The sequence below is a fragment of the Lepisma saccharinum genome, chromosome 9, assembly GCF_977018435.1.
Source record: "Lepisma saccharinum chromosome 9, izLepSacc3.1, whole genome shotgun sequence".
Taxonomy (NCBI): domain Eukaryota; kingdom Metazoa; phylum Arthropoda; class Insecta; order Zygentoma; family Lepismatidae; genus Lepisma; species Lepisma saccharinum.
Window position 1 is genome coordinate 86,508,842 of NC_139237.1, and position 22,189 is coordinate 86,531,030.

General features: G+C 40.9%; 1 protein-coding gene across 2 annotated transcripts in view; it reads right to left on the minus strand.

Moving 5' to 3' along the window:
- Positions 1-22,189, minus strand: part of LOC145992220 (potassium channel subfamily K member 18-like) — a 435,658-nt gene that overhangs the window by 149,623 nt on the left and 263,846 nt on the right. The window contains exon 1 of one of the 2 annotated variants that reach the window (XM_083128548.1): positions 1,128-1,162. The exons of the other annotated variant lie outside the window; for it this stretch is intronic. The gene's annotated coding sequence lies outside the window, so the exon portion shown is untranslated. Of the gene's footprint in view, positions 1-1,127; positions 1,163-22,189 lie in introns of those variants that run through there. 2 annotated transcript variants of the gene reach the window in all.

The window sequence follows — 22,189 nt, forward strand, 5'->3', positions numbered from 1 at the left end:
GCCAAACCTGATGCGCATAAATGGGCTATTTTTCACCTTAAATGGAGTTAAAACTGACTCTAAAAGAGCTAGATTTACGAAGGCTGGATAAAGTGACTCCTAGGGTAATGTTAGTTGTGAAAAGGGTGGCGTGCTGCTATTACCGTTAACTCTAAATTGATGACAATTTATTCTTAGTTTTCAACATCTAGATCCGGCGGCATCGCCTGTCTCAATAATCCACCGATGCGATGGTCGTATGAAACCGAAAATAAAGGATTCCCTGATAACAATATTATGTCAATTTCACGTCAACACGGCGCTATAGAAAAGTAACTAGAGAGATAAGAGGCAGTGGGGCGACGCAGCCAATATAACAATATCACATCACGCGCAAAATGTATAATCATGGCAAAAGTTGGTCTATGTTGGTCGGAACCAGTGATGACATCATAGTAGGGCAGGGGGACGAGTGACACAGTTCACAGCCAAACGAGTGCACAAAAGAGCCAGATCTAGCTACAAGAGAGCTAAGTTGGCAACACTGTCTCGGGAGGGAAGAGCTTGGGAATAGCCCCGTTGAAACTGTTCCGCATGCCCTTAAGATGAAAGAACATCCACGCCCAGAAGAGGATTCGAACACGGGACCCCTGGCATTGTAGGGCGATGTACTAACCACTCCGTCATGGAAGTCGACTGTTTGTGTATGAGTGTGAATAATTTTTATTTACCTTTCACATACATTTGCACACTCAGTTTTATCCATTTTTGTCATTTCCTGGGTGTAGTATGCTACACCTTCTTTATTTTGTACATGTTTTATTTATTTGTGATAATACTGTTATCAAATATATAGTTCGATTTATGTGTGATTAAATACCGAAAAGTAATCCATTTTCGATTTCTAGACATTTCTAAAATTATCCATTCTGGCACATATATCTTTTGTTGAATCAGTTGCCATGACTAGTGTGTGCGATGAGACAGAACATTGGTTTCGATATGTAAGAATATATTTATTAAGTAACTATTTTACAGAGAAGTTTCCCTGTATTCTGATGGTGTACATAATAATAGTGACATTAAATAACTGAGTTTCCTTCAATGATAAAACAATCAATTTTAGTAAAGGTAAGAAAATTAATTACCTTTAAATTCTTCCGGAATCACGTCCTGAGAGGGCTCGTTGTAACCGCAACATAAAGGAGGATCTCATAACTCTACGAAGCACGGAGATTGGGCAACTACCGTGACGTGGTAATGCTGTGGCTCCGACCAAAGGAACGTCACAAGTATTTAAATAGTTTCGTTTCTTTCATAGGAAAGCTACGTCACAAGGCGTGGTAGACAGAATGTACTATTTCACGTTAATATATGGTTTATTGTTGGATAAATGCACTTAACAGCGAATTAATGAACTTTAAACCACATATTTCAATTATTCTCGACATTTTTCTACCACTATTATCCTGTTGCTATGTTATTTCTAGTTTTTTGATAAATCTCTCAGTTTGTTACATGTTGCCAGTGTTATATATTAGTGGAAGTTAAGTTATTGATGCATGGGCTGAAACAGCCATAAATTTCAAATCATGAATTTAACGGCTGAAGAAACTGTTGAAAAGTTGACTAATCATTTTTCCATTTTTAGAATACCAAATGCAATGTGTTCTGATGGTGGTCCACCATTTGCCAGCAAGGATTTCCACAGATTTTGTAACAATCATGGAATAAAATTAATTGACAGTCCACCTTTTAGACCCTATGAAAGGCACGTACAGTGGGATCCATGAGTATTACCGTGAAAATTGTCCATCACCATGTTCGTGCACTTTATTTGACCCAATGAGAGCTTCAAGAATTAAAAGAAAACTCAAAACAAGCTGTTTTGTATGCACCAGCATACATACAAATAAATTGCTTAGAAACACATAATATGTAAGAGAAAATTAACGAAAATGCTCATGGACAATTTGCACTGTAATACTCGTGGATCCCACCGTACAAACCATCAAAAGGTACATGACTTAAACAGAAGACATATCAAAAGGCAACGTCAACAGACGCAATGCTTCTGTGCACAAATTCTTAAAGAGAATGTTGTTCTATCACAACAATACAGTAAATGTGATTATGGGGAAATCACCAAATGAAATTTTATTTTCATACAATAAATTAATTGATAATGATAGAACAAGGGTTATTTATGAGGCAGAGCATTATAAGGAAGGATCTGGAGTATATTATTATTGTCCAGAGAAAAAGCAGTATGAAAAAGGCGAGATAGTAGGGCAATTATCACTCTCAATTTTCAAAGTTGATCAGGACAATTACACAAGAAATGTTCATTTTTCGTTTTTGCAGCCAGAGATTTCCAGAATGAACGAGAGTGGAATATATGGAAATGGTGAACGCTCAAAACGATATACAGAAGAGTTTGGTGGTGAGCATAATCAATTTGCTAACTTGGACTATACGGATTTACCTTCTGTGGCTCACAATGAAGAAATGGAGCAGCACAGACAAGGAGGTATGCAGGACCTGGAGAAGCCAGGATGTTCGAAACAAGAGTCCACTGCAGCAGCAGCATTTCCACGAAGGTCTGCAAGAAGACATAAACCACCTTGCAGATATGAATCAGTTTAGAATTGTTATGATTGTTGTTGTTATTATGTTTCATTTTGCAGCCAAGGGGAATATTGTCATATATTAGTGGAAGTTAAGTTATGGAGCCATGGGCTGAAACAGCCATAAATTTCAAATGATATATATATTGTTGTTATGGTTACTTGTTGGTTTTCTATACATGTGTTATGGAGTTAAATATAGAAATGTTCGAACCCAAGTGTTTCATTGAATATTATACAAATTGTGTTAGTAAAACACAATAGTAATATATTTAAAAATGCTAAGAACATGATAGCCAGGTTCTGGCACATTATGGTTAGTCTAATTGTCCATCTGATACTAGTTGCCTATGACATAAAATATTTGCAAAATAAAATTTAAAATACGAACAAACATAATGTTTAAACTGAACAACAAAGAATCATTGTGTAATGTATAGGGCGTTACAAACATTTTTGAAAGATTACTTATTTTCTCTACGCTGGCGGTACAAATAAAGCCGCTTCAATCAAATAATCAAGAGATTTTTCTCTTAGACGAAGCACATTTGAGACTTGACTTGAGGACATTCCGATGAGTCCTACAAGGAAATCACATCATCTCGAGTAAATCAAGAGACAACGCACGAGTCCTTTATTGCGTGGCATCCCCAACACAATTATTTACATTCCGCATCTCAAGTCAGGTCTGAGAAATTCCTCTTTGTTTCACAGTGTATCTCTCTAGTGGCATGGTTCGCATTCTCCTCCTCTTTTTTTATCGGCTTCTTCTTTTTTTTCTTCTTCTGAGTCGCGCTCCAAGGCACCCACCGACCACACTTGCGGACCGATCTCCTCCAATATCGCAGACTTCAAAAGACTTTGCAATCCCATCAAGAGTGAGGCTGGACTGATCCCTGTATTCTCCCTCGGGATGTGGGAGGGAGAACAAGGAAGCATCTCGTTTCGTCCCTCTTCTGGAAGGGGATTAAGGGACAAATAAGACAAGAAATGTGTCCCAGAGATGTGGATTCTTTTGGGGGTGGGGAGGTGGGTGAGCGGGAGGGGACAAGACAGTGGCGGTCTAATGAACCTTCTACGTTATCTTGTCCCGGAGCCGAGTAAGGAATTCCATGGCTAACTCTGTGGTTTGAAGAGACCGTCAGAAGCTTCAAAGGACAACAATAAGAACTTCAAAGACTTTTAATGCACTCCTATAATGATCAATACGTTTACGAAGGAAATGTGGATATGAGCATTTGTAGCAATGGAAAAAGTACATGACCTATTTATCTATAGCCTACATAACATCGAAATATGATTCCACGTACTCGAGGCGAATTTTCCAATAAGTCAAGCAAACCTCATTCAAACCATGAATTCTTTGAAATTCGCAGTCTCATAATTCGTCAGAGCTTTTACCAATCTGAATCAAGGTTATTATTTAATGTTGTTGAAAATTCTAGAACGCCAAGTTCGTGTTCGTTTTTGATAAAGTAAAAATGATTCTAACTTTGGAAAACTATAATGTAATATTCTTTGGATTCTCTGATTATGAAAACAACGTGTTGTTAGGAAGAAATAAGAAGATAGAGAAAAGAAGGAGAGACAGAAAGTTACAAAAGGAGTAAAGAGATGATGCAAGAAAGAGAGAGGAAGAAAGAAGTCGAGAGAAATACAATTAGAGGTAAGGAGAGAGAAGAGAGAAAAGGAAGACGAAACAAAGTTATGAAGGAATAATAAGAAAATATAGAAAAGGAAGACAATAAGTTATGAAGGAAGAATGAGAAAAAGATACAAAAGGAAGACAAAACAAAGATAAGAAGAAAGAATGAGAAGCAGATAGAAAAGAAAGACAAAAGAAAGTTACGAAGGAAGAATGAGAAAAATATAGAAAAGGAAGACAAAACAAAGATAGGAAGAAAGAAATAAAAGGACAGAAGAGATAGAAAAGTAAAGATGAAAGAGAGAGAGAAAAAGAAACAGAAAAAAGACAAAAAGAGAAAGAAAACGTAAAGAGAAGGAAAAGGAAGTAACTAAATGAAAACAGAGAGAATGTTATGATGGAATAATCACCAAACCAGAGCCCACCACATAATATTTCGCCCAACATCCAGCCCAATAAATGAAATTCACAGGCTACGCTGACGATTCCACCAATTCATCATTAACCCTGATCGAATGTAAAATACACAGCAAGAAACCTAAACCACATTAGTGCCATATATTACGAGTAATGGTGGAAAGCCAACTTTTGAAGTCTCTATATAACCTCAGGAGCAGTATGTCCGGCAGAAGCCATTCCACATTTCCCAGCAGACCCCCGAATGGAAGTGGTGCGCCGAGTGAGTGTGTCTGGCTGGTTCAATTTTTCATGCGACGAGGCGCAACTTCTTTTGATCCACTAGCCTTTATATCCCAACGTCCAAGGCGCGAACCAATTTTCATTTCGTGTGTTTACAAAGAAGCGGGAACCGCTGTGGCTGCAACAAATATTGAATAAATTACGACACAAGGACGGACACTAGTGCCTAAGCTTTAAAGTGAGGGTTCATCGTTTGCAGTAAAATGCATGAAATAAGTTTCATGCACTTTACATTATTGATTTCGGTCTTCTGCCATCGCTATTGGTGGCAAACTTCCAACGAAAGAGTGTGTAAAATGCAAAATAAATTTAAGCGAAAATAACAAAAGGAAAATGAAACAAAGTAAATAAAGAGGAAAATAAAATATATCGGAAGGGCAATAAAATAATAAGGAAAATGAAAACAAAGTAAAACAAAGGAAAAAATATGATGAAAACTGAACACATATTTCAACGAAAACTGAACACACATTTCAACAAAAACTGAACACACATTTCAACGAAAACTGAACACACATTTCAACGAAAACTGAACACATATTTCAACGAAAACTGAACACATATTTCAACGAAAACAAACAAAAATGAATAAAGATTAAACTAAAAGTAAAAATCCAGACGAGATATTAAAGAATAAAACAAAAGAAAAGAGAGGTACTGGATTCAAATAAAGACCAATGCTCTAAAAGTATGTTTAAGTTACTTTGAAGTTCACTTTATGCACAGAAAGGTTAAATTAGAATGGACCTACAGCTTAAAGTGCGGTCCGAACCTCTATGTGGCTCCACCGGGTATCGAACCCGGGAACTCTTGATTACAAAACAACGACGTTAACACTACGCCATGTGAGATGCCCCTAAAAAGACATTAAAGCTACGAAAGGTAACAGAAATAAGATGAAAACACAACAATGAAATATACAAGTAAAATCAAACAGAAAATAAATGAACTAACAAAGGTAAAAAGAATCATTTATTGCTGTATTTATAGTTCTCCTAATATCTTTGTTTCAAACTTGACGTTCACTACAGCTTGAACAAGTCAGAACAGCCTCTCTGAGAACAATACTGTGATACTCTACTTCTTTGCCATCAGGTAGTAATACGAGCTTTTGAATAACCGTAAGATGGAATTTAAACTCAAACAATTTCAAAATTGGAAATATAATAAATGCAATTAAAAATATTAATACAAAAGTATTTTTGAAACAATAAGTTTCCAAAGGAGATTAAAATGAAGTCTAAAGTCGAGAAAATTACGCGTGACACGTCATTTTCCGATAAGTGAGTTTCTCTCAGTGTTATCAATGCTTTTATTCTTAACCACCGCACCTAACTTGGAACTTAGACTGAATAATTTATCACGTTTTTCCGAAAAGTTTCCTGCCTCGAATCGCTTAAGATTCTCCTCCCCTTTTCTTGTGGAATTTTAATATCAGAACAAAAGAGCGAAAAAAAAGAAGAAAGAAAAAGAATTTTAGTCGAGGAAACTTGAAAGGGAGAGAAAAGCGAGAAAAGAGAAAGTTTTTAGCTTTCTCCTTTCGTCCCGAACTCAGTTTCTGAAGCTGTGAAGTTCTTGCGCTTTCGCACCAGGTAGGGGGAAAACCTCTCTGTGAAGTGTTTCCAACTTCATGAAGAAGTGTACAGATAGATTTTGTGTCGAAACGAAATGTGTGGCACGCTTAAGTCTTCGATCGCCCCCCATCGAGCAACAGCAGGCAAAGAAAGTTGCAGATGAAGAAACTGCTTTTGATCTAAGAATAAATTGTTCTAGGTCTTGGAAGGTTTCAAGCATTAGCATGCCCAATTCCAGCGGATCCGTGCATAAAATTCCGGATAGATGGACTAATACCGACTAGAGCTGCAGTTTGGTGACAAATGAATCACTGAAGTATTCCCAATCGGAAGTCGAACCAGGATTCATCTGATTATATTATCTCTAAGTTACCTATTACCAGTGGCGTATCATGGACATTTCGGGTGGGAACGCCCAGTTCGTAGGAAGGGTCGGCCCTTTCTTGCTTAATAATTTACTTATGGTATTAGTCGCCACAGGTATTGTTTATTTGCCTGAAGTCAGCTGGGTTTTCAATAAAACATCATCATTGCATGTTTTAGCTAGAAATTGAGATGCCTCACTATGCCACAAATGTTTTGAACTCTGGTGTTTTATACCTTTTTTATATCTTTCTGCATGACGCAAGTCATTAAAAAACCTACCTGAATTACAAGCGCCTCTGCACAACAGTAGACGTCTTTGTTGTGGATGATCCAACTACTGATTGATTTAGTTTATTTTACTTCGCTTTTCTACCACTTTTGGTTAATCGCGAATATGAATATGAGTGATGATATTGATGAAGGGACACTGACAAAGAACACCCGTGCTCACGCCGGGATTCGAACCAGGACCTATGTTGTCTTGGCGCGATGTGCAAAGCACTCTGACACGGAGGTGGGCGATTGATCCAACTATCGTACACTCTACTGACGTAACAGTGCCGATTAGTAATTCAGACCACTGTTTATTTTTTTTTTTGTTTATTACATCTTGAGAATGCTGATAAATATTTTAAAATAATTTTGTCCAAAGACAATTCGATGTTAAGAGTTTTCAAACGAATGCTAAACATTTCCATTGACACAGTATTAAGCAGTTACATAATAACGAAAAAATAATAACAATAAGAATAATAATAGTTTTGCGGGTTAAGTGGTAGAGCAACCACAGGCTGAATTTCTACCACGAGGACTTCACCAACTTATTTCACAAAAACTGTGTTGATCTTTTAGTTTCTAATGCACATCGCTGTTTGTGCGATAAATTATACAATGCAGTGGCCATTAAGAAGCGGTATATTTGAGATTGGTAAAGTTACGTCAGTCAATATTGCGTATTGTAGCACCACATTAAAGCACGAGTTGCATAAGCGCGAAGAACCAGGTAGGAATTTTACCGCTGTCGTCTGCTTCAGAAGGCAGGGAGGGTCACATGAACTAATCACGGTAGACCTCTGCTGCTCCGTACGCTGGCGTATGAGAGAGCATTTACGCGCGTGCTGTAGAAATCGAAGCTTTCCCTCCAGAAAGGCAGCAAGGAATATATAATTCTTTACGCCGAACCTGCTCGGCGTCCGGCCTAGAAAGGCATTGAAAAGAGATGCTAGGACGAGTGTTGAGAGTGGAGCGTTGCAAGCGGATCGTGAAAATAGCTATTATAATGCCATGAAGGTCAAACATATATGCAATTAGTTAAGTTTTACTTTATATTCACAGCATTTACGCATTTTTGAAATTTTAAATCTGGGAACGCCGGGCGTACTATAACGCTACGCCACTGCATATTACCATACTGAGATGGCACGCAAAGTGTTGGGTGTCGTTAATTCAAGATGTGGATTCCTACGGAATTCGGATTATGAAAAGAATGGAGAAAGCTGTACGGAGATTCCCGACCGTTGACTGGCTCTAAACGGAGATTCCCGACCGTTGACTGGCTCTGGACGGAGACTCCCGAGTGTCGACTGGCTCTGGACGGAGACTCCCGAGTGTCGACTAGCTCTGTACGTAGGTTCCCGAGTGTCGACTGACTCCGTACGGAGGTTCCCGAGTGTCGACTGACTTCGTACGGAGGTTCCCGAGTGTCGACTGGCTCTGGACGGACATTCCCGAGTGTCGACTGGCTCTGGACGGACATTCCCGAGTGTCGACTGGCTCTGGACGGACATTCCCGAGTGTTGACTGGCTCTGGACGGACATTCCCGAGTGTTGACTGGCTCTGGACGGACATTCCCGAGTGTTGACTGGCTCTGGACGGACATTCCCGAGTGTTGACTGACTCCGTACGGACATTCCCGAGTGTTGACTGGCTGTGGACGGACATTCCCGAGTGTTGACTGGCTCTGAACGGATGTTCCCGAGTGTTGACTGGCTCTGTTCGGAGGTTTGCAAGTGTCGGCGAGCCAGAATGTCGAACTTGGATATCAAATCCTGTGTTCTCATCACGCCATGAACGCGTATAAGAAGTATGGAGTTAGGGCTCCACACTTTCTTGATCACGACTAAAGGTGGTGATGATGTGATCAGCACCACATCCCTGGTCGCCTTTACGCCCCCCTCCCAGAGTTTCCTCCAGGTACCCACTACATACGACGCTGGGTGGGCGCCGGAGCTTCTTGAATGGGTGGAAATAATCCCAATTCTCTCCCGCCAGGGAGATCGAGGCCGGGTCTGTCGCATGGTAGTCAAGAGGCCCCAACGACTGAGCTACCGCGGCTCATGCATATCAAATCCAGAATTTCGAAATTGGATAACAAATGCTGAATACAGGATTCCTGTTCCAGATAGAGGATTGTAATCATACTAGACTGAAATTTGTATAATTAGCATCTCCAGAATGTAACGTTGAGATCGGGTGATTGAAAAAAAAAATGGTATCTCCTCTCAATTCCTCTTCTGCTATGGATGTTCTAAATATTTCAAAACGTCACACAACTCGCCGTTACAGTTTCAACTCCAGCTTGCCTCCTCTTCCGGACATTGTGCTAATCTAGGCCACACATTAGCTCGATCATAACCTCACACCAGGGGGATAATGCTCGGGACATAACGGGGGCCAAAAATTCGCAATGAAAGACGCGGAAACAGGTATGCGGGGAGCATAATGCAGCGAGAATTCATTTGATCCCCGGCGAACACCCCCGGACGAGCTCTCGCTTGTTGAACCCGGCACAGCACCTGCAGAGCATCGTATAATTATGGACCAGAATGCGTTGGTCCTCTCCCCACAATGCACCTGGCAGTTTGTCGCTAAAGGTTCATCCATTATTCATACGGCGAATGAGAGCTTTCGGGCGCGCTATCGGCTCTTTAATGCTATGAAGGCAGGACTGTTCGTTTGCCTGATTCCAATGCGCTGGTCCGTGCGCTTCTTGCTGGGGGTGCGACGGGCAGACTTTGTCCAATCGTAGAGCCGTATTCGGGTTAATAAGGGTTCGCAGTTGGCGATTCAGAAATGCATTTTTTGTAGGGGAAACAGGTGGAGATTTGTGCACGAAGAAGGGTAACTGGCTAATGCATTTGCCACTGCTTCTGTATATGATAATGCTTTCACTCTGGGCAGTACAGTGAGAACCTTTCAGAGAATTTTGTTTGGGTACGATTGAAGAGTTGGTGGGCTCTGCTTGCCTTCGGTCGTCATAGCTACTGTTTCGTATACGTATTATATATTTCTCTTTCCTTACCTGTTTATCTCTTTCTTTAATTTTGTTACTTCCCTGTTACATCCTTTTTATATCCTACCCAAATTCCTAAATTTCTTTCTTTCCTTCTTTCTTTATCGCCCTTCCTTTCTATATTTCTCACTACTTTCTCTTTCTCTTCTTTTCTGGCTTCTTCCCTCTTTCTACATTCCACCTTTTCTTCTTTTCTACCTTCTCTCTTCTTTCTATATTTCTCCTTCTTCTCTCCTCGCTTCTTCCTTCTTTCTATGTTCTTCCCATTCTCACTCTATCCTCTACTCCTTTATTTCTTCAATAGTTCCTCTGTTTATCTATCTCATCCTTCCTTTCTCGCTGCATTTTTATACCCCTCCTTTCATTTTTACCGCTACCTCTAATTGCTTCCTATCCTTTTCAACCTCATCCTTTCTCGCTGCATCTTTCCTGCCACATTCTTCCCTTCTCTGCTCCTTTTACCTCTATTATTCCTATCTCAATCTCTACTTATTGCTTTCTGTTTCGTCTTACTGCATTCTTCTTTCCATATTCCTCTCTTTCTCTGTTCCTTTATTTGATTATGATTTCCTCTACTTCTCCATCTTGTTTCTATATTCTCTGAAAAGGAAATGTTTACAACCAAATTATATTTTGTACAACTGATTGAACGATACAAGCTGAAACTTTTCAAGGGAAAAATGGGTTTACTTAATCCAAGTACTCAGAAGAAAGAATCTGACGACTCTCTGATCGGTCGTATTTGATATCAAGTTGACGAATCAAATGAACAAACTATTAATTTGCGAAAGAAAGCCTGAAATAGTTTACGATATGATCTGTTAGTTACATTCAAGCCTAATGCTTTTTTAATATTTGATACGCGCACCATCTAACGAGCATTAATTTAAATATTGAGTTAAAGGCATTGCAGCTCAGGAATCACCGTAGATGAGAAAAAGAACCTCATTTCTGAAAATAAGTGAACATAATACCAATAAGGAAGTGTAATTAAATGCAGCTTTTATCAACGTTAATTAATTGAAGTCACAACGTAATCTTGGGAGAGATAAGATGCTATTAGTTCGCAAAATATTGAGGTAGCCTCGTACTAGATTGTCGAAAATTAGATTTGTATCATGTTCTTATAGACATCGATTTCTTCCTCCAGAATTAGAAAGAGGCGGGGGAGGGTACGTAGCGGAGCTTCCTTGCTAGCTCCATAGATGGCAGCAGCGTTGTTTTAATTAGACCTTTTCAATTAAACTCCTCTCGCATTGAAGCCGAGGGTATCTTGAGACTTGTTTTATCTGAACTGTCAACATGAAGTTAGATAGCACAGCGAGTGTGGTGCTTGCTTTCAAGGTATCGGGATTCAGGATTGGAAACCGTTCTCTCGTTGCCCCTTGAGAGTATGAAGCCTTCCATGACATGCGAGTCGTGTGGGCTGCTTACTTTCAGGATAAACACATTAACCTTCCATTAGTGGGTATAAGTTGAAGTCAAGCGATGGATTTTGCAGGCTGTGTGAGTGGTGTGTTCTGTGAACTGAGTTAAAGAAGATTAAGTTAATTTGATGATGCAGAAATTTTACGGGAAAAGTTTTCTTGTTGCGTTTATCAATGTAAAAATCTCTGTACTCTGAATATAAATAAGGAATTCTGATATCGACCTTGGGAGAGAATCGATTTTATGTAACCTATCGATGAATCCGAGATATGAAATTATCTGAAGTCTAACAGGACATTGTTCTATTTGTCCCTCCGTCTGTCTATGAATGCAGTAAGATCATTCATATATATCAACATAACTTCGAAACTGTATGTGAACTATGATTAGTCGAAAGAACTCTGAATTTGAATTTTTGTTTTAAATACGCTTTTTGCACAGATGCGGTAGTCGGGACTAGACCTACAGTTTAAAATGGGATCCGAACAACAATGTACCTCCGCTGGGTAACTAACCGAGCACATCTTGATTACGAGGCAACGACGTTACCACTACGCAATCGGAGAGGCCCTCGAACCATCAACCTCCCTTCTCTGAAACTATAAAGGGCTCATTAAGGGGAAGGGCAGAAGGGTCGACCACCACGTTGAAGCTCTTGAGGGTCGTCCTGGGGGACCTTCGCTGAGGGCCTTATTTTATCTTTCTTACATATTGATAAATAATTTGCAAATATTTTTTCAACATACGTGCTAAGGCTTTGAATACAGGAGCATTCCCTTATGGCACGGGCGCTGAAAGATGTGGGAGGGGGGATAGGGATTATTGAGGGCAGAGATATATAGTTTTTTCCTCAGGTTAGAAAGGTATCAGTCCCCTCAGTTGAAAAGTAATTAATTCGCCACTGGAAACTTATGCAAATACATAAACAAAATTTCGTACTTGGGCAGATGTACCATACCAATTAATTACAGTAATAATCTGCTCAGTCAGTTTATTCAAAAGAATAAAGTAATGATTGCCAGATTTTGATCAGCGTTCATTTGTGTTATATCACAGTTCCAGTGTGTCCTAAACGCAGCTCCAACCTTTCTTTAGTTCTGTGTACGTCTTGGAGTTATATTTAGAGGATAAAATGTGGCACTGTACCTCCCAAGTGTACAGAACCCTTTCCCGAAGACATAAAACTAACTGCTCCACAGTATTAAGGACATTAAATCACGTGTAGTTGCAAAAACGTACGGTAGATGGTGCTGAAATATTATCAAGCTGTCCTCGAGGATAAACAAGGAGCAAAACCTGCTGCAAAAGAAGACTCGAAGTAACGATATTACGACCTAAATCAAGTCCGAAGCATTCTTTCTTTGGTTCAACGTTTTCCGCAAGATGCATCACGTCCCACTCGCTATTAAATTTGGTTCTTGTATACGAGACAGCGGCGTTTCTGGACTACGTAAATCAACTACGTCACAGTCGGCGGGCAGGGAGGAAGGAAAAAGTAGGTCCCGGAACGTTCTTCGGCAATAGCCGAGACGCTGGTGTAACAGATTGGTCGTCCTTTTAAAGGAAGGCAGCAGAATGTATTGTATAGCTAGGGTTTCTTTAGCATACGGTGCTCTTTTATTAGTAGGGTGGGTGGTGTGGAATAGGTGTGTTCGTTTCCGATAGAGAGTTACGTGGAACGGTTTGTAGTATATCCTGTCCCACATCAGAGTTGATGAGGAAGATAAATCCATCTTAGCTCAGGAATCACTGTTATTAGTGCTCACGTGATGGGTCTATCACTGTTTGTACTGTTTGTCGGGTCCTGTTGGCATAGTGGTTAGTTTTGGTTTTTTGGAAGTAGAGTCTGTGGATTTCGAATCATTGATATGTTTTGATCCATGTCGCTTCTTGTCTTACCAATTATCCCCTTATATAATTAGTCCATAATCTGTATCCTTTCCAGTATTCAGGATGGGCTGCATTTTTTAATATTTAGTTCCTCATCTACATTTCTATTGTTGTTAATAGCGGCATTTAGATGTTTAATAATACACTTATATTTATTCTCCTTAACGAGAGTTATTTACTACATGGCGTACTATATTTCCTTCCATCCGTAAATCCTTGGTGTGTGTGTCTCTTTCAGTTGTTGTTTTAAGTCCATACTGTATCCACAGATAGACTAATCGGGACTGGAAATACAGTTTAAAGCGGGATCTGAACCACTATGCACCTCCGCCGGGTATTGAAACCGGAACACCTTGATTACAAAGCGAAGACGTTGCCACTACGCCATCAGGGAGGTCCGTGTGTGCTTCATCAGTTCACTTTTCTTCCTCATCACCCTCGAGTATATTGAAACGGAAAATGAATAGTATGAATTTATATTAGTATGGACTTTTAGAAGAAACGCCATATCTACATGTCGAGGATGGCAAAAGATGAGTTTATAAACAGATATAATAAGATACAATGAAACACTCCGCTCTGAATCGTGGTTTAGCATCAGGTTAGGTTAAATGCCATACCACGGAGACAGGTCACTACTTCGTGATACCGTGACATAACGGCATATAACTGTAAATTAACCTCTCAGAGAACCCATTCGTTTCCATTAATGCGAGGAAATCAGCACAGAAGAACGCGCGCAAAGCATAATCAGTGTCTTTTAAGGCTTGAACTAGTTGCAAGCGGTAGGGTTTCATTTGTAAACATTTCCGCAGAACCCGCCAGACAGTTTTCTGTGGAAGTTGAAGTTCTCTCGCTGTGGACTCCCCACGAAACATGTACGCACACGTTCCACTGTCTCCAGTCGACGGACGGCCAGTCGATTTTCGTTTACAGATGCAGCCCGAATCTCCGAAATGTTCATACCACTTACGAATGGCCTTCCCCGTAGGTGGTTCTCTCTGATATTTGGTACAGAAATGCAGTTTCACACTAATCACAGACTTGTTCACATGATAATCAAGCACAAAGAAAAATCTCTGTTATCCAGTCAACGCCATTTTCCTGCTCGCTGCTGGCTCCTAGCGGTAGAAAGTGGAAACACTGCGTGGAAATTAAACTTCGAAAGTTAACCTTTCGAAGCGCATGTCTCACAATAACATATGTTTATTATATTTCACAGAATAAATTTCTGTAATCGGGTCCATCATTTTGACATACCCTTTATTTATTCAATCTTCGAACATCTACACAGAGTCGCAGTTCACTTGCCTATTACTTGAAGGGTGGTGGGATTTATCTTACTCCCCTGGCGCATTGGTCGAGTTGCAACACTGATTTTGATACTGGACTGATCGATAGGTTGGTTGCGGTTACAAATCCCGCTTAAGATGGATCGATCCCATAAAACGGAGCGCGTTCTCGATACAAAAGAGAGGCGATAGATCGTAGTTCTTCTTTCTCCCCTTCGTCCGTCCAACTCCGGTAGCCACTGTTGAAAGATAAGTGGCTGTAGTTTTAACGTGTTGCGGAATCGCTTTTCCAACGAGATTTTCTCGCAGTGATACATCTTGCTTTCTTTCCTTTTGCTCTTCTCTGCCCCCTTTCCATCCTTCCTCCTCGTCCCCATTTTCTTAACTTCTGGAAACCATCTTTGACAAATCGCAGTTCCCGAGTTAAGAAGTTTTGATGAACAAAAGGTATTTTCTTGTAGCCCTGTTGTTATCGCTTGAGACAGTCGGGAGAAAATTCTTCTTTCTTTCTTTCTTCCCTAGAAATTTTAAATTAGCTTTTCTTCCCCAAGAAAATGGCGTAATCAAAACAAGGCAAACTCGAAAAATAAAGGCTGACGCCAAAATGACCTCCGTTATTAAATTTGTACCGACATTCGAAGCGCCAAAACTTGCAATTGTACAGGGACGGCGAAAATCATTCTAGTTCGCACGCCCACAAAGCAAAATTGCATAGAGAGGGTACTGGGAAGCAAAGGGCAATTCAGGTGTCGGTACCCTAACCGCAAGGCCACGGTGGCAGAATCGCTTCGCTCGGCACAAATTTATAAAATCTCATTAAGAAATTTTTCTTGCATGCACGCCTTTTCCGTAATGACCTCGCTACATACTCACATATGTACGAGGCTACAACCAATGCCCTAATTTGTGATACGTTCACTTTTATTTGCAGGAAAAGCTATAGCTACTCCCTCAATATTGCAATTTAACTTTTGTGCCTTTATGGCACGGTTCGATACGTAGAGAAATCGGTTTGGTGTCCTGGCGTAATAAGTAACTCCTATCAGATTTGCCGCCGGAGTTCCAGGGTTCGAACACCAACAGGGTGTTCTCTCTGAGCGTCCTTTCATCAATTTCATCTATTCATCGTTCATCCTCACCCTTACGATTAGCCAAATATGACAAATTAAAGTGCTACCTGAGCTATGCACCACGCCACGAAGGCGTAGGGTAGACCGGGGCTATATCGATCATTTCACATTGAACAGTACATAAAAAATTGAAAAAAACTTTTCCTCCCAATACTGTTAATTTATTCCGAAACACCATTCTTTTGGCTACAAAAGTGCACAATTTAAAATTAAATGTTTATATTTCTGATAGTTGTAAAAATGGAAAAAACTGAAACACTACACATTGCAAGATTTTCCTAAACTACGGGGTAATTCTGATCATTGACGGGGCTATTCTGATCACTTGCAAAATCACATGTCTAGATACATTTTCCACAACTGAATTGTATCTTACCAAAGCCCCGTCACATACGTATTTCATGAAACCAAATGTTCCATCGTTGACATCGTATCCAGTCACCTTTAACAGCACTTTCGTTGGAGTAGTACAACTGACCGCAAAAACGCAAGGGATATTGTCTGCATCGTTACCGATATTCTTAATTTGCTGTCTTTTTTTTCATTTTCTTCCCTACAGGCGTATGCTCGTCAGATAGCATGCTCCCACTTTTCTTCTACATCGTTTTGTCTTTTCTGACTGTTTGGTGAGAGATGGGATTAATTCAGAGAATGGTGAAGTGGAAGAGGATCGTAATGATCGTAAAAGCCCCAAAAGCCGATATTTCTTTCATTGGTTGGCTACATTGCGCTATACAACTTTGGCGCCACGAACGTGTATGACTAACAACTAATATACCTGCCCCATTGTTACATATATAGTTACCCACTTACTACTAATAATGTTGCTGGTACAGCTTACGTTCTGAAGCTTATCTGTTTAACTATGCGAAAATGCACATTGAGAGTATATACCTTGTTTCCAAAACCAATTTTTTACAGGCACATTAATTTACAAACAGCAGCAATGTCGTGCGCATCTCAACCGTGTAGGTTCTCCTTCTCCACTGATGCCATGCAGTTTGCCATCCCGAGCATTAACAATGCGCTAGGATCGAATATTCTTTCGTCGATCGGAATAGCCCCTTGGTCGAAATAGCCCCGGGCTACCCTATAGGGGTTGTGGAGTTAGGACCCCCGCACCTTTTTGACCACGGCCGAAGGTGGAGGTGATGTGATCAGCGCCACGGCCCTGGCTACCTTTACCCCAACAGTTTCCACCATGTACCCACTTTATACGGTGTCCAGCGACAACACGTACCACATGGGTTTTCGCGACGAAACCTACCACTCAGATAAATACCTACCTTCAAGATATTTACTCCGCGACAAAACGTACCACTTCAAGGAAAACGCTTGAACTTAAAATCGAAAGACAATAAAGTGGTTAGTGGCCCGTCGGGTGATCACGTTTGTGGAGTCCCGAGTTATGCTCAGTTAGATGTGGAGAAGCGTATGAAAGAGGCGAAGAAAAGGGTTCGAGAGGAAGACACGCCAATTACCAAGATTTACAACGATACTCTAGGCAACATAAACGACAAAGGTTAGGCTAGGCTAGGCTAGGCTAGGTTAGGTTAGGTTAGAACTGACATAACTAAAACGAAAATCGAAAAAAAGACGAAAAGGTAAAACAAAAGAAAACATGTGGACGACAGCTTAAACACAGCTCATTTTAAACACGTCAAAATAGCTATATGTGCATTATATAGTAATTTTGCCATTCCAAAGCGAAGATAAAGTGTGATAGAAATCAGCAAAAGCATCAAGTGGTACGTTATGTCGCATCGCAAATATTTTTAGACTCATTAGAGGACCCTTCGCAGGTAGCAGGTCAGGTGGTAGGTACGTTTTGTCGGTGGTACGTTAAGTCGCGTGTTCCTTTATATGACGCTGGTTGGCCGCCGGAGCCGCTTGAACAGGTGGAAAAGAGCTCGGTTCTGGGTATCGAACCCGGGTCCTTCACATGGGAGTCAGATGCCATAACGACCGAGCTAAAGACACACAAACATAAGAGAAATCATAGTTAACAACAATTATGATCCTGTCAAAACCTGTCCCGTTAGTTTTCCCTGGACACCTAATTGTTTAGGTGACCTGTACATCGATGACAAACTTTATAACTTGACCAGCTTAAAAACAAGACGCTGCAAATAGCTGTTGCGCATCTCACACCACATTTCCCCACTCCATTCTCCGCAGCGACGTTGGTTCGCTAGTGTTGCAACCTGGAGGGAGCGGAATGGTCTGAGGATTTTCGCTTTTTCCTGGGCTGTTTTCTAACTGTCGGAGTACAGAAATTCAGCTCACCTTTCGCCAATGACTCTTTTCCTTCTTTCAAAACTTAGCCTCCCCGATGGCGCAGTGCTAGCGTCGTCGCCTTGTAATCAAGGGGTCCCGGGTTCGAATCCAAGTGAAGGCACATAGTGGTTAGGATCCCACTTTAAACTGTAGGTCCAGTCCCGATTAGCCTTACTGTGCATAAAGTGGACTTAAAACAACAAATCAATCCAATCCAATTCTTTTAAAACTTGAGAAACCATCCATTTAGATACTCCCGTGGCGGCGCTTGTGGACTCGACAACATTATACTTAAGTTTATATAACTCCTCCTGATTTCGCAAATATGTTGCAACATTGTAAACAATTTATCTGGCCTGTCCTCTAAGGGGCTTTCCAGAGCAGATTGTGGATTTCGTTGGACCCGGCACGATTTGCATTTCAAAAATATGCAGCCAAGAGTAAAGAGCAAGAACATTTCAATGCTTTAAAAACAACACAGGCAAGCGTGTTATCAGATTGCCTTCTCGTAGCGATTGTTGTACGATTAACAAAAGAACCCCCACCCCACTCGGCTTTAAAGAAAACCAGGCCACTGCTCGCATTCAGAAAATGAAGTCATTCGCCCTGTAGGTTCTCTTCGTTATATACCTTAACGCGCGTGCGTAATACTACAATTTATGATCCGCGCACCGTACGCATTTTCAAAGACCGGATTAAATCAAATGAACCAATGAAAAACTGATATGAGCCGGCATCGGCAATCTACACAGTAAAAATCGTTAGCTTAATTTTGCTGAGTTGGCACCACTCGTACTCTCAAGGCCAGACTAGTACGTAGACGAGTGGTGGGGAGGATGACGTAATAGAAAGTGCTCCGCAGCGATCTGCGCATATCGGGACTTGTCAGGCTATAGTTTTAGTTTTAAGTCCAGTTTAAGCACAGGAAGGCTAATCGTAACTGGACGTACAGTTTAAAGTGGGTTTCGAACCGGGACCCCTTGATTACAAGGCGCCGACGCGCCTACAAGGAGGCCACGATGGCAAAGCAACCAATAGAATCACGAGTTTGAAAATACCGAACCTCTCCAGTCCAATCCGTCGCAAGGGACCTTCCTTCCTACCTCCCTTGTCAACGGGGAAAGGGGTGTGGTTCAGCCAGAGCTTCAGTTTCAACAGCCATGAAAATGTCTCTTCCGTATCTTCAAAGACTATTGGTCGCAAAACGGAAATTCCTTCTTCTTTCCCCTAAAGTCTGAACCATCGATTCGGTACGCTTGAGCGGTCAAAGGCTGAGATCCCCGTTCCATCTTCATCTACCCCCCCCTTTTAGTCCGGTTTTCGTATCCGGTTCCTTGTGTTTACAAATGGAAACCACATTCCACTTTGGAGGTTAAGAGTCGGTGTCTATTTCCTTCCAATCCATCCGAAGCTCAAATCGACCACGGCTGAGAAAGAGACCTTACCTCGTCATGGACATTCCTTTGGTCCTTGCACCGGACAACGGGAGCAGTGAAAATGGATAATTAACCCGTTATATCCGGGTAAAGGGTGCCTTAATTTGCAATATCTGAATGGGAGGAAGTTATCCAAGGACTCTCCCCGATCTCCAGCTGTGATAAAGAGGATCTGCGGGTCTATTCAACGATTTCGGAGGGAAGGAGCTATTACATAACTGGAAATTGGGAATTGATGCATTGTTCTCGATAAATCTCGTTAATCGGTTCTCGGAGTTGAGGCCAAGGAGCCAGGAGAGGATGTTCTAGAAGGGGGTCAAAATCAATAAGTTGTGTTCTATAGTAGGATCTACCTTTACTGACCTGTGACGTCATATTTACGGGTTGTCGCAGAAAAGAAATGTCTTACAAGAAGTCGAGAGGATAGGTGAAATGATATATGAATCGAAAGGGGAGAGAGACAGGTAGGGACAGTTATAAAAAGAAATAAAATCCGACACAGGGAGAGATAATGAAACCGAGAAAGAGGAATGAAAGGAGATGGAAAGGGAACAGAAAAAGTACAAAAAGAAACGACAGATGGAAAAGAAAGATAAGAAACGGTGAAGGGCACAGACACGGAAATAAAATAAATGGAAAAGAAAGAGGAAGAAAAGAAAGGAGATAGGGAGAAGAAACAAAAAATAGAAAGGAGAAAGATAAGTGAGAAGGGAAAAGAAGGAGAAAGAAAGAAACGAGAAAGGGAAAATAAAGAGATGGAAAAGCTAGAAAGGGGAGAGGAACAGAAAGAAAAGAAACGAGAAAGGGAATAGAAAGAGAAATAAAATAAACTGGGAAAGAGAAAAGAACCGAGAAAGGGGAGAAGAAAAAGAATAACGAAAAAGGAAATAAATAAAAATAATAATTAAATAAAACAAGAAAAGGTGAAAGAAATAAAAAACGAAGAACGAGGAAAGAAAATAAACCGTAACGAAAAAGGGAAATAGAAATTAGAGAAACTCGATGGAAATGAGAAGCGAAAATAGGAGACAGGAATATCAAAGGAAAAGGCAGTAAAAATACAGCAGAGTAAGAAAGAAAGAAGAAATAGTTCCTACACACAGAGAGTAAAGTGAAAATCTAGAGAAATACAGAGACACACAACAATTGTTACATGTCCTTCCCCTTTGTAATCTACAATGCAATAACCTTTGCTAGCGTATCTAGAAGAGCCATAGATAAGGCCAATCCCTCCACAAGTGCTGATAATACTTGCAGCCGTATAAATATGACATGCCTGCTGGTCGACAAATATAGTTGGACATGGTACACACCTCCGGAACCTAAAATCATATGAATCATTTAAGCATATGCAGCTCCACATAAGTTGATTTTGCCCTTACCTCAGGCACCCTACGAGAGTAGACTAGGAATTACTCAGTCGGCCGCGAACATGTTGATTCAGCAGGATATGCATATCGTTAATTTAAGCTGTCCGATGACAGGCATGCTGTTAGGGGCAATCACAGTGTTCATTTCACTGTTAAATTACCGGGAATTGTGTAGCATGATATCGACCCTGCTACCCTGGGGTGTTTGCTTGTCTATGGGAACATGGAAGTAACAATAACATGACGGATTTTCTGATTCGTTTACTGAACATGTGACGCACTCCAGAGCCTCGTGCGGAAGTAATGGTTGCATAGGGTGTTGTTTTACTGAATGGTCGTGCTGTGAAGTGGAAATGCTGTTCAACGAATATCTTATGCACCTACATGTAGAAAAAAGGTCTTCACATATATTTGTGTAAATCTCTCTTAAACTTTTCTTATGATAGTCACAATAAATACACTTGTCTCTCAGTTACCGTATCTCTGTCTTCGGCTCTCCCCATAATCTTTTTCCACAGTCTCAATTGCTTTCCTTGACCCCTCTCTCTGTCGTGAAAGAGAGACAGTGTCTGCCTGTAAGTTATAACAGTGAGTTGGGTGGTGTGAATTGTTTGTCAGGTGTTTAGTTGTCATGTTTTATAATTAAGACCTATTTGAGCCTGTCTTTCGGTGTCTGTCAGTCTGAATCTCTCTCTCCTCTCTCTTAGTGATGGCTGTCTTAATATCTCTCTCAGTGTATTCGCCAAATATATCTCTCTCCCAGTGCTTTCCTGTCTGAATATGTCTCTATCCCAGTGCCTCCTGCCTGAATAATTATCGCTCCCAGTGCCTCCTGCCTGTCTGAATGTCTCTCCCAGTGCCTCCTGCGTGTCTGAATATGTCTCTCACCCAGTGTCTGCCTATCTGAACATGTCTCTCACCCAGTGCCTGCCTATCTGAACATGTTTCTCACCCAGTGCCTGCCTATCTGAATATGTCTCTCACCCAGTGCCTGCCTATCTGAATATGTCTCTCACCCAGTGCCTGCCTATCTGAATATGTCTCTCATCCAGTGCCTGCCTATCTGAATATGTCTCTCACCCAGTGCCTGCCTATCTGAATGTCACTACTACTGTCTGAATATGTCTTTCTCTCAGTCTCTCCCTCCCTTCCCCATCTCTCTCTCTCTCTCTCTCTCTCTCTC